At 39.4% G+C, this 16474-nt stretch overlaps 1 long non-coding RNA gene across 6 annotated transcripts in view; it reads left to right on the top strand.

Annotated features, from left to right (window-relative positions):
* The window catches only part of LOC107309719, a 259412-nt gene that overhangs the window by 188637 nt on the left and 54301 nt on the right, over positions 1 to 16474 (top strand). For all 6 annotated transcript variants that reach the window (XR_004306127.1, XR_004306126.1, XR_004306123.1 and 3 more), the window contains 5 exons: positions 273 to 370; positions 1666 to 1798; positions 2652 to 2728; positions 11420 to 11605; positions 15788 to 15878. This is a non-coding gene — a long non-coding RNA (uncharacterized LOC107309719). The remainder of the gene's footprint in view (positions 1 to 272; positions 371 to 1665; positions 1799 to 2651; positions 2729 to 11419; positions 11606 to 15787; positions 15879 to 16474) is intronic.

The following is a 16474-nucleotide window of genomic DNA, read 5'->3' as shown; positions in this document are numbered from 1 at the left end:
TCTTTTCTTTTCTTTTCTTTTCTTTTCTTTTCTTTTCTTTTCTTTTCTTTTCTTTTCTTTTCTTTTCTTTTCTTTTCTTTTCTCTCTCTTTTCTTTTCTCTCTCTCTTTTTGTTTTTTTAATTAAATTTTCTTTTAGCAATATGTGACTGTTTAAGTTCCTCAAAGTTGCTCCTAGCAGAACAAACAGTACCAGCATCTCAAAAGTAGTTGGAGTTATAGCACGAATTTAGCTGTAAAAGGAATGGCATTTCCTTATGTTCTCATCCTGTAGAAATGCAAGAGAAGATGGCGTTGAGCTGGAAGAGTGCGATGGAACTTAAGATATTTGGACAGACCCAGCCACAGGAGATGAAGCTTAATTTCCCATGTGTACGTATATACTTTCCTTCTTATGGGTCACTTCAGCAGAACTTCATACCATATGTAGTATGTATAGAAGTACACAGTGACAAACCTTTCCATGCTGGAAACAACTTGATACACTGAAGTCAAAATTTGTTATTAATACAAAGATATTATACATCAAATGTGAAACTCATTTGCAGTCTAATTGTAATGGTACTTAATTGGCCATTGCAAAAGGGTCCAGAACCCAAAAAGGGAATCTTTGCTAATAAATGTAGAGTACCTTTCTTTTCTCCTGAAGGGACAGAAAATAGGCAGAAGACAAAATAACACAGAGGGGGCAAGATCACAGGATAATTCAAATTGGAAGACACCTCAGAGGTTTTGAGTCCAACTTTTTGCTCTCAGCAGGATCAGCCACGAGATGAGTTTCAGGGCTTTATTCAGACGCACCTTGAAAACTTCCAAAACTCAAAGGAAGATGCACAACACAGAACCATAGAACCATAAAATATAGTGAGTTGGAAGAGACCCACAAGGATCACTGAGTCAAATTCCTGCCTCAATGCAGGACCACATGAAAATCAGACCGTATGTCTGAATGCATTGTCCAAATGCTCCTTGAACATCGGCAGCCCCTCCGCTCCCCTCATTGTGGGGGAAAAAAATTGCTTACACTTGAAACTTGATAGTTTCAAAAGGGGTAGCAAATATGAAATTGCCAAAAAAATAACCAATCAATAAGGCTTCTGAATGTGGGCTTGTAGAGTACAATCTACTAATAACAAATGAAACGTGATGTGCATCATAATAATTTTTAACATAGTTCTTGGAAGGGTAAAAATGACTGTAACATCTGTGGTGTCTACACCTTGGCACAGGAAAAATAGAACTGCAATCAGACATTCAACTTGACAAAGAATTAGATCATGTCTCTTTACCAGACATGGTAAAGCCCTATCGTACTACAGAAAAGTATTCCTTGCCTCACTATCCTGCCTTAATCATGTTGTTGATTTTTGGCAGTACATGTATTTGTGAACAACTGTTTTCAAGAATGAAGCACAGGAAAAGTAAAACTAGATCAAAAATCCCTAGCAAACACCTTGAAAGCTCACTAAGAGTTGCAACCACTGCCATCAAATCAGACACTGATGCATTGGTTTCACAAAAGCAAGGTCAAATATCTCACTAGTTTTATGACTTTTTTTCCCCCTCTTTTTTTTAACATTTTAATGATATATAAATATACACATATATATTATTAAAAAAAAATAATTCTACTTACATATATTAACTATATTATACATTTCTTGCAGCTCAAGACAATTCATCTTCACGCAGTGCAGTCCAGGCAAGCCACAAGACTGGGAACCCATGTTTTAGAGCTTGGCTCGCTATTCTTGGTGACCTTGTTCAGCAATGGTGTGCTCCTCTAATGGCTGACTTCTGGTGAGTCAGATGCAGAGATGAGGCCTAGCTGATGTTCTGATGTCTTATGTAACATAAAGACCAGTAATGGATATTAAACACAGAATTTCTTCTTCCAGACTATTGACCTACTCCGTGAAACTATGACCTACTTATTCAGCTACATCTCTCTTTTCAAAACATTTTATGCATATCTGTATTAGTTTCTCTTGTCTGCAATTACTCACAGGAAAAAAAATGCTTTTTCACACAGAGGTTTTTCAGTATCCCATTATCCATACTTTATTCCCCATAGTTTATTCCTCGTTTCCTTTGGGATTTAACTCAAACATTATCATCTGTAGTTACCACTTGGCTGTTTTAGACTGTATGCTTATAATATGACTTACTTATTGTCAAACCTTGCATAAGGTCTTACAAGGCCTAAGCACAGATTGCTCAGCATAGTCTTATCATAGCCATGGGAGGAGAGTCAAGAAATCTGCATACTGGCCCTGATTTGCCACTGATTTACAGCTCACCCATGTGTCCAAGTCACCAGCTTTAAAGTGGCAGTAAGCTGCCCCTCTACCTAAGCTTAGCCCATGAGAAGGTTAGCTTTGCTGTGCAAAGGTGTTTATACTGATTGATGTTGGGTAGAACAATGATGAGGAAGCTGGAGCTGACAGAGCCGAGCCATTCTTTGTAGCATTTGAGCTTTCTTGTAGGGGATTTTTGCTTGGTGTTCAAACTCAGATGATGTCCAAGTGGGTCCAGCATAAACCATATGGAGAATTGGGTTCCTTCATCAAGAAACACTGTGTAACTCATCTCAACTTCTGACATTATTATTCCATGCCATGGAAAAGTCTCTCATCATCTCCCTTTCTTCCAGTTCGTTCCTTTTCAGACCCAGAATCCTGCTAGCAACCTTCTCAAAACACTGGAGTGCTGCATGTTTGAAGCAGACAGGTAAATCTTTACTCCTGGGTTAAGAAAACTGAGATATGGAAAGAGGAAATAACATGACAGTGCCCTCTGTGCTTGTGGAACTGCTAATTAATGTTTGCTGGGCCCCTTTTAATAAAAAAATATTGGCGGGGCTCAAAAACATCACACACTTAGGGCTCCTCTGCATTTTGTTCTCAGTGATTGTATGCAGTAAATTTGTGTCTTCTGGAGAGCTGGACAGGCTTTCTTCAGCTTTCATGCACATTAATTTTTATGCATAATATGCCTTGAAGAAAAGATGAATTGGTGGGTAGTATGGAAACCTGAGGCACATTGCCCTTTCAAATAATGATTCTGCACATGGAAGGGTGAGGGGGAAATATTGCCATTAGGGCCTCTGTGATCTGTTCAAGGATAAATAATTATTTAGAAAACCATATTTGATTTGGAATGAAAAGTTCTGACGGTTGTACAGCAATGCACAGAGTTAATGTGGAAAGTCAGTCACAAGCCACATTCATTGCTGAACAAAACAGCTCTTATAAAGGTTTTATTTTGGGAAACAGAGAGCAAAGCAGAGCCATGTTAATTGTAGATGGAGAAAAGAATCCTCTAGGCATCTGATATTTTTAAGAAAAAAGACCATGTACATCAGATGGATCATCCTCAATACTATGTTTATGCACATGAACAATATCCTTTCAAGGGAAGATTGTGCAAATTCTGCTGGAGTTTCCAGCGCATGTAAAACTGTTTGAGATGAACTTGTGTAAGGTTTCATGGCATGCTGTGTAAGCTAGCAACATGGGGCTGGAGACTCAGGAGAGGTGTCTGAGAAAGCAGAGGTCCCTGGTAGTCTTTATTAACTTGGATATCCCATTCATAAGCTTCTGTTTTCCAACTGGAAAATCACGATTGTGCCAAGATGTGATGGAGAGTCATTAAGTGTCTGCTTTATTCATTCCCATTTTGTAAGTTATGTTATAAGGACTTGACCTGTAAGGATGCAGTGGTAGGGAAAAAATTGTTTTACATTATCCATGTTACGATGATTGTATTTGACCTAGTAATCCAGTTTACATTGCATTTTTTAAAAAAGGAAGGTTTCTGATTTCTATTCCAGAAAAAATAAGGTTATTCAGTGTTTGAAAACCTTTCTCATCTCTTTTGAGGGTCTCTGGATAAAGAAGGTTTGCCTGCCAAATTGGGATTCATTGGCACAGGGATACTATTTAGTTGAATGATAATTTGGAATTGTTGGAGCACAAAGTACCACAAAAGAGTGTTCTCCTAACTACTGAATTCCTGAATCGTTAGTCTCACCTAGAAACCCACCACATGCACACATATGGAGCTTCTTCCTGTTGGCGAGAGCCTTCCTGAATTCTGCAAAGATTATAAGAATTTCGTCCTTGACGGTATGCCATTCTTCTCTGCTGATACTTAAGCAGAAGATGAAACATCTCCAGACAGTTAAACATTCAAAATTTTGTTCTTTGATCCTTTATTTATTTATTTATTTTTATTCCAGTCTCTTTGTTACAGTCTTTTTTGGTGCTGAAGTGAACGATTTTTGGAGACAAGACTATCACTGCTTTTGTGTCCCTGGAGGTGGGCAGATCACAGCACAGTGTTGCTGTGGAATGATTCCCAACAGCTCCAGGTCTAAGCAAAGCATGTAATTCTGTAGACATAAATGTAGAGGTAACCAAGTTTTACCCAGAATAAATGCATGCAGTAAAACATGCGACACATGAAGCAAAACATGTGATATATGGCTTTCTTTCTTTTGATCCATTTTTTTCCTGTAGATAGCAAGCACACACCAATTTTAACTTAAATAGTTCCGCTGAGATCCAGTTTATTAGCTCTATTAATCATTAAGTTTTATAGATGGAAACCTCCATTCTTACCCGTTGCTGCAGAAGTCCCTATACTAAGTTTCCAAAATATAATGGGATCCTATTCAGACATCAAGGTCCTGCTAACTTGAAAATGTTGTTGCTGGAAATTCTGAACACATCATTCAAAGTAAATTATTAATTATGAATAATAATATTTATTTTTATTAATTGTGAGTATAGAATTATTCTGGACCCTCTCCATGTTTTAGTGTTTTAGGCAATGCTCCATGGCACTTTGACCAACATTAAGAAAAATGACCTGTACCTCAGAGCAAATAAATTAATTTTTATGGAATGGGAGTGCAGGGTAGAACTGAATAAGCTAGTTGCAATGGAAATGGAGTCTTTCAAAACATTGGAAAAGTTAGGCACTTGCAATAGCATGTGGTCTAATTTCCTGAACCTGTGAGAAAGGACATGAGTTATTATATAGCTTACTGCTCAGCACATGTTTGCTTCCTCATGTATGTGGATGGCAAGGGTGGAATATGTGCTTGAGTCAAGTCCAGCATGTCTTGAACTGTTTTTAGCTAGTTCAAAACCAAAAGCAGACACTATGAATGACAAAAAGGCATGCTAAGAAGTGAGCCAGAGCAACTTTGAGCACCCTAGATGATTTTAGGCTGAACTGAAGTAGAAAAAAAGTTGCTTTTGTTAATAGATGCTTGTCATTGTTCAATAGCTTTTAGTTTGCTAAAAATTTATTGTCCGAATATTTGGAGGTTATATATTTTTATACTCTGAATTGAAATGATCAGTTTTGTGTAAAAACCATATTCATCTGCTGCTCCTGTGACACAGCAGTCTTTCTCCAATTTTTCTGCATTCTTTTCACATTCCCTAATAATTGAAGCTTACTGAAGCTTGAAGTAGAGGTGGGAACAATGTGCAGTGCTTATTTATTTATTTTTCATTTATTTTCAGAAAGAAACATATACCTAAGTTTAAAAGTGGGGAAGAATCTTGGCTTCTTTAAGGCTGCATCAAGATGGGATCCTGCAAACAGTTTTGTTTGCCACCTAGGAAATGTATTCACAATTCATATTCAATTTCCTGCCTATACAAGAATGGATTCTGGATTTCAGAAACTGATGGTGGGGTGACACTGAACAGAAGATTATGTGGCACTTCATAGAACTTTTCCTTTATTAGCTGCTCTATAATCACATTAAGTTAGACTGAAAATTTGAACTAATTCTTTCCCATGAGACCCAGGCTGTAATAATGGTAAAAATCTGTGAAATAGGATAAATACAATTCAATAATTATATTGATAAATAAAATGAAAATCAACTAATTGTGTCATTCACTCAGTTGCCTGCCCCCGTTGTTGCTGCCTTTCTGCATCAGCGACTGCTAAACTTTTTCTGTCACACTTCAATAAATTTAATTGTACAGAATAAATGAGCTAATTTTTGAAGTCACAGGCTCTGTTTGCAAGATAAGGTTGGTGATTTATTGACCTCCTCTAACTCCATAAGAGTGTCACCCTTCTTTTCACTCTGACAACCATGAGGGTTTTTTGTCCCTCTTCAGCCACAACACCGCTAAATCCTACTTTGTGTATTATTTACCTTTCCATCTCATTTTCTTGAAGTCACATGATACAGTACAATAGACCAAGGATCCCTGTTTCAGTTGGTGGCTACTCAGACTATTCCAAGTCATTAGGAAAGCTGTGGGGTTAGTAACTTTCTTTTTAATGCTGTTTTCTTCTGATGATCATTTCATTTGTTTTTCAAAAGGGTGGCTGTTGAGAGGAGGTACAAGAAAAGGAACAAAGATGAAAACCAATTTTCTCTAGAAGCTCTGGTCTATTTCTATTTCACGAATCCTGTGTTTATCCACCTTACAAGGATGTGCGCTCATTTCAGTGTTCATTCAGAATGATCATTTAACCCTGAACACAAGCAAATATCAGCCATTAGACTTGCCTTATGAAAACACTGCTTCCTTTTTAACTTCTGTTTCATAGACTCATAGAATGACTTGGTTTGGAAGGGGCCATAAAGGTCATCTAGTTGCAGTAGAAATTATAGTAGCCTAGAAAAGAGAAGGCTGCAGGGAGACCTCATTGCAGCTTTCCAGCATTTTAAGGGAGTTTATAAACATGAGGTTAATCAACATTTTACACAAATAGGTAGTGATAAGACAAGGGAGAATGGTTTTAAACTGAAGGAAGGGAGATTTAGATTAGATGTCATGGTGAAGTTTTTTTTACAGCGAGTGGTGAACTGCTGGAACAGGTTGTCCTGTTGTAGATGCTCCATCCCTGGAGGTATTTAAGGCCAGGTTGGATGGGGCCCTTGGCAATCTGATCTAGTACTTGATCTAGCAGCTAGCAGCCCTCCCTGTGTCAGCGTGGATGAAAAATGATGTTGAATATGCTGAAGAGCATTGGTCCCAAGATAGAACCCCTGGGGTACACTTTTCATCACTGGCCTCCACCTGGACATGACTGGACCACAATAACCAATTCCTTATTCTCTAAGTTGTTAACTCTTCAAATCTCTATTTAGAGATAAGGACATGATGTGGGACCATATCAAAGGTCGTGCAGAAGTCCAGGTAGATGACATCAGTTGCCCTTCCTTTGTCTACTGGTGTCATCACCTTGTCATTGAAGGCCACCAGATTATTAAGGCACAATCTGCTTTTGCTGAAGCTGTGCTGGCTGTCTCTGTCTTTGTTTATGTGTCATGAGTTGCATACATAGATGCTGAGAAGACTAGAAAAAGATACTGGCCATAGTGTACCTGCTGCAATTGTGGCAGCAATGGGTTTGTCAAACTGGCGTAAACTGTAATAGACTGCATCCCTTCTCCGTCTCTCGTTTTGACTGTTTGTTTGTTTAGCATAACATTTGTATGGCAGCCATAATGACCATTTTCCATAAGTCTGGATCTTTTACTCTGCACATTACTTATAGCCATAAAACAATCTATATGCATATAAAAAAAGAAGGGTTGGTTAGATATTGTGGCACAACACTCTCATCAATTGTCATGCTCTAGCAATGTGATCTCTGAAAAAAAAAAATATATAAATTGGTATTATATCAATAAAACTCTTCAGAGAAAAGTGAAAACAACATAAACACATCAGCTGTTTTAAAAAAATGTACTTAAAGTTATACTTCCCTGTGTCTGACAAATAAATCCTGTTAATGAGAAGGATGGCAGCAGTTTTTCTGTATCATTAAATGAATACCTGCTGAGGTGCATGGGTCTATGCAAACCAAACATTTTTTTCATCTCAGGATACACTATATCTGTTGTTCAGAGTGCGATTAATTCTGCTCTTCTCTGACAGATGCTAAGCAACACAGCAAGTCAAATATATATGAAAGCTAGCTAGTTTTTAGCAAACTTGGCCTCACAGAAATGAACAGCAAAACACTTTTTATGGAGCCAGGATTTCAGTTGGGCACCTAGAACACAAACTGTGAAAGCCTTTTTCTCATGTTTTAGTTGTTATATTGGACTTGTCTCCACTGTAATTTTCTTCTAAAGAAGACTTATATCCTCCTAAATATTTTCTGTCAGGTGCTGGCTAGGAGAACTGTATCCCAGGGAATTGTAGATGGAGAAATCACAACATCCCGTGTACAGAGCAGTCCCAATTTCTGCCAAACTCTTCATAGTGTTCTTAACTCAAACCTCTTGTATTCTTTGTGACCGAAACTTGTAGCAAAAGGCAGCCTAACTCAGGAAAATCTTCTGCCACCTGGCTCTCCCTTCCTTCAGACAAAAATTTATGATGACTTTATCAGCCTGCCCTGGGAGCTCAGTAACAACCTTTGCATGAGATAGCAATTGTTGCTTCTCATCATCCTCACCACGTACTTGATGTTTGTGCCTTGGTTGCTGTGGGCCATTTAATTTAGACCATCTCAGGTGCCTGTGAATCTACACATGAACAATTATATTTATTTGGGGTTTTTTGTTTTGGTTTTGTTTTGTTTTGTTTTTTCCTAAAGGGAATGAAATTAAATTAAAATAAATCTGAGTCAAAGATAGTCAGTGGGGAAGAAATCTTTGCCAACTTTAACAGGATAAAATTCCACAGATACGTAATGTTTTATTGGACCGTAGTGGAGTACTTTGGAGAAAGATTTCCAGTTCGTACAACACTTCCCAAACATGGATTGACCTTGTGCTTTATTGTCATTATCATTTTCCTACTTGCCAAACAAGTTCCAATTGTTCTGCAGATTCCTTGCGCGGAGATCTAGAAGATAACATTTATACCGAATGGATTTGTCGGAGGTACTCAAGACATCTGAAAATGCTAATTGTGATCCACAATAACTTTTTTTTTTTTTTTTTTTAAACTATGGCTTCCCTTGAAAGAATGTATATTTTCTATTAAATAGGAAATCAGAGAATCCACACAGGAAAAGAAATGCTCATTTTCCACATCATTTTTGTTTTCTGAAGTGGCCCTCATCACTTCTTAAATTCTAAGTAGATGAAGAGAGCGTATTTTTTAATTAACCCAGATTGTACACAGTCATCATGCTCTGTACACTATAATGCAATAGGACCCTTCTTTATCCTTTCTGTTTGTTTGTTTGTTTGTTATGTGAGTGTAACTGAGACTTGGTCTGATCTGGAACTGACTTGGCCAAATGCCACCTTCCTGTCACTCCAAGTCTGATCTATGGACCTACTGAAGGGTACAAGCTCTGGTGAAATATGCAGTCTGTAGATGAAGCCAAAGTCACACAAATAATGGCTTTTTGTGAGAGAAAACCTATTTTTTCCAGTGCTGAATGTAGAGGCTGAACTGCGTAAATGTGGAGATAAATCGGGACAGAATACAGAGATGGGACTACAAATTATCTGGTAGAATTTAGGTGATTTTCTGAAATATCAAGCTTTTGATTCATTCTGCTGAAGAAACAGAAGCCAATCTCATTACTAGGGCAATGCGTGGCTAAGGCCAGGGCCAAGATCCAAGATCTCCCTTTGTTCAACTTTAAAACTGTGCACTGAAGCCCAAGTGAAAACAAATGGATTTCACTTGGAAAGAGGAGCCATTCTCTGCCCGTGCTTCACTTGGGTCTCTATATTGCTAGACCTCATTCAGTCCCCAGGACAGATATAATTGTATCAGGGCATCCCCCCAGCTCACAAAATGCATTTCCTGCAAGGCAGTTGTTTCCAGTTAGGATTTTTATTTTATTTAGGTTGTAGTTTTGAGACTGGCTGACTTGGAATTTTTTATATAACGTCATCCACCGTGCAGATTTATGCATTGTACTATAATTACTTAAATAAGGGATTTTGTACACTACAGCCAGTGATTCATAAACTGTAGGGTATCTGCAAAAACAGGCTTTCATTGGGATTATGGGATGTAAAATGCCTGAAGGTTTTTGCCTTTGATAGCAGAGCTGCCATTGCATCCACACAGGGTTTGTCTAATAAATTGTATTAGTGCTTTCCAGCATCCTGATAACTTCCCTCCCCCAACCCTTTGCTATTCTGAAGTTTTTTGAAAGGAAACTGGTTCTCTGAATTATTGTCGTGACAATCACTGAAGTGTACATTCAGCATGCTTGGTGTTGATCATGCAGTATAACAGAGAAGAAAGCTGAAAAGGTTCTTCAGGAAGGACTTAATATTGCCATATTTGCAATAGTATAATATAAACTACAGTAAGGAAGTTGTGGAGGGTGTGGATAGACAACTAGAGTTGGATGTCCTCACTGCCTTCAAGGCAATTAAGTCACTTCTCTTATTTCAGTTCAGGATTATGTGGCTAAATCTCCTCCCTGCTTTTGGAAATAGTCTCAGCCACTGAAAAAAAATGGAGCTGTTGATTGATTTAAGGTATTATCTAACTTGACGTGTCAATTTTAAGTCTGTGAAAAAGAAGAGGACATGCTAAAGCCAGAATGTTTATACTTGTGTGCCCAACCAGTATGTTAGACTATCTCTTCTTCTGAGAGATTCAGCTAGAACTAAGCAAGAGGAATCAAAAATATCTGATAATAGTTGTCCACTTGATAAAATAAGCAAATAAATACATAGAATGAAAATCAACCAACTGTAATTCATTTAGAGGATAGCCGGCTTCTCTCCTTGCTGACTTTTCTGTCAGCTCATTTATGAATGTCTGCAAGTTCTGTGCCGTGAAGACAAAAACAAAATTGCTTGTGAGCTTCAATTATGACAGACACAGTATTTCAGACATGTTGACACTTGTTTTTATGTTGGGATCCACATGGCTGCATTTTATTTCTACAGGTTTGGAAAGATCCTGATCTTATTCATATTTCTCTCAGATTTAGAGCTGTACAGCCAAGAACAAAACAATAACAAAAGAAACTGCTGTTACAAACTGCTTGCCCTCTGAAGTCATTGCATCTCAGTTAAAGATGATCAGTGAATAACAAGTACAAGTCAGGGTTAGTAGAATTACAGTGCATGTTTGGTGCTCATTAGATTCTTTTGGAGACTTTTGTTCCTGTGCATTAGGCATCATGTCAGCCATTAGAAGCAAGAAAATCCAAAGCCTCCTGGTCTCCGCTTTTATTCACTTCTGACTGCACCTGCTTTGAGATGCCAAGTGTGCAGCAAGTTGCTTTCAGTTTTAAATACTTGCTAAAAATCCGAGGGTAGCAAGCAGGACTTATCTGTGTATATGGTGTTATTGAATAACACAGACAGAGCGATATGTTTCTGGCTGAAATGCTCTTCTAAGCAGAGGTCTTTTAGGGTTAGGTGCTTTGTAAGTATTTGCTTTTGTTTTTAAAGCCCTGCGTGCTTCCGCTCTGGCTATTTTCAGCTCTTTTTTACAGTGCTTGGCCATGCAGAGCAATCCCAAACAGGGCATCAAGAGATACTCAGCCCTGCAAAGCTGCACGTGGAGCAGAACTTGCTGCTGCTGCTTTCCATATGTTCCTTCCCATGGGGCCCTGGCTGGACCTCGACCTGAGGAAGAAGCAGAATGGAAACTTAATGGAGAAGCGAGTCCCACCTCTCAGGTATATGAGGTTGCCAAACTCCTTTGTTCTAGTTCTCTCTGGTTTTAGCATGTTTCTGTCCATGAGGGGATAATAAAGGGGCAGTGTGTTCCTCCCTTGCTCTCCCTAAGCCCACAACAGTATCTCCAAGTCCTCAACCTGAATTTGCAGCATTCAAAAGAGCCTTCCCCTGTTTCCTCTTCTTTTCTTAATATCTTTTTTCTTCTTTTTTTTTTTTTTTCAAGTCAATTCACATTGATTAATCATTTCATAAATGTTTCGGGGTGGGATTGTGAAACCTTTACTGGCAAGAATTTTTCCCCTGGAGTCAAGGAGACTACTCATTAGCATGACTGCTTGCCAGCATGAGGGAGGGATTCGCAATCTGGACGTTTGTAGTTTTAAAAATATGTCTCTATTTAGCTGATTTGGGCAGCTGAGCAGGGCTGGTTATGGAAATCAAACTAACAGGCTGTCACACTCTGTTTTACTTCAGAAAGCATCTATAGTGAAATAATGTATTTTTACATAACACACGCGCATTTAAACAGTACTTCAGTAATCTGATCGGTGTCTTCATTCTGACAAGCATTCTCTGAGACCCTTTCATCATGGACCAAACCAAACCCTATGTTGTTAAATCTCCTCTCCATATACCTCTGAGACTACACATAGTCTGAATATGTATATGGGCCACTACTGACAGGAAAGCCATCGTGTGCTGAATACACAGACCTGTCAGAAGCAGTTGGTGCTTGCAGAACGCCTGGGCTTGAGCCAGGTGGTACAGGGTTTAGTGGCTGAGGAGCTATGTAAGGTTGTGTCTGCAGGCCATGAATGTGGCATGGCTATACCTCTTGTTCCTGCTTGCAAGAAACAGAACTCTGAGGAAAGAAGCCTGGCTCTCCGACAGAAACCCTTGTCTTTTACAAGGGCTGCTCTGAAAGTAATGACTCCTATTTTATTATATTGGCCCATGACATCAGAGGCAGATATTGATATTATGACAATAGGGGCTGAACCTTCCCACCAACACTCCATTACATTTTGTTGCCATGTGACAGATGGCAGCAGAGGGGCAGTCTGACAGAATAGTGTTTGACATGGAAGCGTGTATGAAGCAAAGGTGTGTCATTCAATTCCCCCATGTGGAAAAAATGGCACTCACTGACAGTCATCAACTCTTACTGAATGTTTCTGGAGACCAAACGGTGGATATGAGCACAGTGAGGCGGTGGGTGGCATGTTTCAGCACTGGTGACAGTGACAACGGGTCACCTCTGCAGGTGCAGATTTTTACAAGCACAGCATGAAGGCTCTTATACATTGCTGGTGAAAATGCACAGCTAAAGGTTGTGACTACACTGAAAATTAGTGTTGTGTTGCTAGGAACTTACTCTATCAAATAGTGTTATTGTGTTCTTTGTATCTTTTGTAATTTGTAATAATGGAAATAAACAAGAGGCATTACTATTGGAGCAGTGTATATTACACCATTTCCCTACCATGAACTGGTCACTTTCCCGTTGCTTAAGGACAAGCAAAATAATTCTGCTGCTGCTCTGAGTGGCTAGTGGCAGTGGTGACCTTCAGGCTCGCCACTTTAAACAGCCTTGGGGTGATCCCAGTGAAAAAGCAAAACAACATTATCTTTTCCTCCATGCTCCTCCACCTCACTCCGCTGCTGCTCTGCATGCAGCCTGGATATTCAGCTTCGGAGCCGGGAGTTCCCTCCTCTGTGTCTCCCTCCACCTTGCGCAAAGCTGACAGAGAGATTTTTCACCTCCTTACTTTCCTTTTTTCCTCTTTGATTAACTTTGGACCAGATGGCCAGTCCCCAATCTCTCAGCATGTATTTGACTGACAGGAGCCTTTGATAAACCTCCTAAGAATGAAGTCATCTTCAGGTCACCTCCTCTGCTTGGCCTTTAGCATCCAGCACATACCACCATTATCTGCTGAATAGGAGACAAAGGAAATTAGCTCCAATTCCCTATCATCCCCATTATTTCCACACTGATTTAAACAATGAGGCAATGAGATGCCCTTCACTTTCCTCAGAAAGGTACAAATGTCAGCTGTTAAGAAATGCAAACAAGAGGGTTCCCATGTTAATGGATGGGCTTCTTTGTAAAGCCATGAAGTGGTAAAGTGGATTTATTCACTGCCTGCCTGCTTAACATACTTCTAAACAAATTCTTTAACCACTTTTATTTTATACACAGTGCAGAGTGCTTGAGAAGCCGCATTGTTTTGGTCTGGAGATTTATAATGAGGTGATATACCACACTACCTTGTGTTGTTTTTTTTTTACATATGCAGTTGTCAGAGCTTCATTTGAGCTTTGATATATACAAAAAGGTTTAGCTGCATACGAATCCAAATACTGAGATGTAAGAAAACCACCTCCAGGTTCAACTGAGAAAACAGATCTGGATATGCTGGATGGAGGAAACAAGCATGAATCAGAACAGAATCTCTCCAGAGATTTGTAAGTAGCTACATCATGTCCACTTGGCTATGAAAGAGAAACAACAATATGCTTTGAAAAGTGTTGCCCTAGGGGTATTTTAGGCTAGGCAAGCTAGAAAATATCTTTAAAATTGCATAGATGACTCTGAAAGTAATGCCTTCTATTTATTTCTATGGAAATAGCATCAGATATAAAGAGTACAATAACAGTTTAATAGAGCAAATTCTCAGCTACAAAACAGTATTTTTCAGCATAGTCACACCACTAGCTGTAAATTTTTTGCTAGCAGTGAACAAGAGCCTGCATGCCATGCTTGTAAAAATCTGCACCAGCAGAGGTGACCCACTGTTTCACAGTTGTTATGATGGTGTTGTTGCTAGGAAAATGTTGCCCATGTAGTCCATCTTTCATCAGCCTGAAAATATGGAAGTCAGAAGGCACCAAATTCAGACTATAGGGTAGGTGTGGTAGAACAGTCCAGCCAAGACTGGTGATGTTCTCCACAGTCCTCAAACTGGTCTGAGTCCTGGTGTTACCTCCTTGCAAGAGAAAGGATGTCTTTATTCTGTAGCTGAAGGCTGGAAGTTTAAGCCTTCAGCTTAGTTAGCATCACAATGTAATGGTCAGAACTGATTGTATGGATTTCTTGGAAACCAGAAGGATTACCCCTTTCCTATCCCAAAAAGCAGTGCACATCACTTTACTTGTTGAGGGCTGCATCTTGAGCTTTTTACTTGATGGGGAGTTCACTCCATGCGCTGCTGTTTTGCCACTAGCTTGGTAGTGGTGACACTATGCCCCATAACTGGTAATAGTGTGATCCGGGAAACTGTCAGCTTCAGCTTTGTATTGGATCAGTAGGTCCTGACAAACTTGCATTAGGTGTTCTTTCTGTTCCTGTGTGAGCATTTGTGGGACACACCTGATACAAACTTTGTGATATTCCAGCATTGCCATCATTGTTTCCAACGCATTGAAACTAATGTTCAGCTCACAGTTTCCTGGTTGTAATCTGCTTATTTGTGGAGGTGAGCTGATCAAGATACTCTTCATTTTGTAATTCAGCAGATGTTCATGACCATCCTGAACATGGCTTGTCTTTCATGTGTCTGTTACCACTGCTGAAACACACCACCCACCACCTCACTGTGCTCACATCCATTCACTAACACACCTTTGCTTCATACTCACTTCCATTGCCATTTGGATGCCATTTTGTCTGCCTGTCCCTCTGCTGCCCTTTGTCACATGTCAACAAAATGTAATGGGATGTTGGTAGGAAGGTTCAGATCCTAGTGCCATATCACCCACATCCACCTCTGACATCTTGGTCCAATATAATAAAAGAGGAGTCATTACTTTAAGAATAGCCCTTATGCTTACCTTGATGAGCTTTATTTCCCAAGATTGTGGTCTTCCACTTGAGCTGATTTTACTGGCAGTTAATTCTGTTCTTTCAAGAAGAGAAGGTATCAAAATGTTTAGGCACTTGCATGAAACTATTCTCCAGATCACTGGCTCACCCACATACATTGCAGAAGACTAAAACAGCAAAAATTTCAAAATTAACTCTTCAGAAAACTTGTCTATACAGCGTGGTTTGCATTAAAATACAATTGTTCTTTGCTTACTAGTCATAATCTGTCCTCTGAAAGAGAGCTTACTACAAAGTCACTTCCTGATGTACCATTGAAAAGCACTGTACAAGAATGTATGTATTTATTCCACAGAACAAAGATTGGGCTGAGTGAGGAATTGTGTTCCAGTTGCCTGGTATGAAGCAGCATAGGAGCAATGACAACATGTCAAGTCAAAAGTCTGGTGAGCAATTCTGACCACCTGTTATGACACATTGCTAGATCTTAGTTTCCTGTGTAGTCAGTGGGAAAAAGTCATCTTGGTACCCAAGTTAGACATGTAGAGAAGTCAGTCATGCCTACTTGATGTGTTGTGACTGCTGCTCATGAAACGTAGGAGTCTGAATTAGTCCTTGCTTATTGCCCTTAGATGCCATTGTAGAAGAGATTTCTAAGTTGGGCTCTTGTGTTGGGCAGCATAAACATGGCACTGAAACTCAGCCTTTGAAGGACTTCCTGTTGCTTTAGAGTCATAGGCAGAGTTTGCCACATACCTCTAGTCACTAATAAAGCTGTCTTCCTTCTTAACAATGTTTGCACAGATACCTTCATTTTGGCAGAGACATGAAGAATTCTGATGATGCTTCCAGCCAATTTATGCTGCTGGCCACAGTCTGGCTGGCCAAGAACTGTGTCTGGAGAGTGGTGGCAGAACTGGAGCAAAAGGAGTCAGTCTAGATTCAACATATTGGTGTTGCTGGAGGAGGGCATTAATGTATACCGAATCTCGCTATAGGAAAGTACTTTTATGCATGGCTCCCCCAAGACCAGTTGTGGCTA

This window comes from Coturnix japonica, chromosome 2 (assembly GCF_001577835.2).
Source record: "Coturnix japonica isolate 7356 chromosome 2, Coturnix japonica 2.1, whole genome shotgun sequence".
Lineage (NCBI taxonomy): Eukaryota > Metazoa > Chordata > Aves > Galliformes > Phasianidae > Coturnix > Coturnix japonica.
The sequence above is the reverse complement of the archived record's forward strand: the minus strand, read 5'-3'. Positions and strand labels throughout refer to the sequence as shown.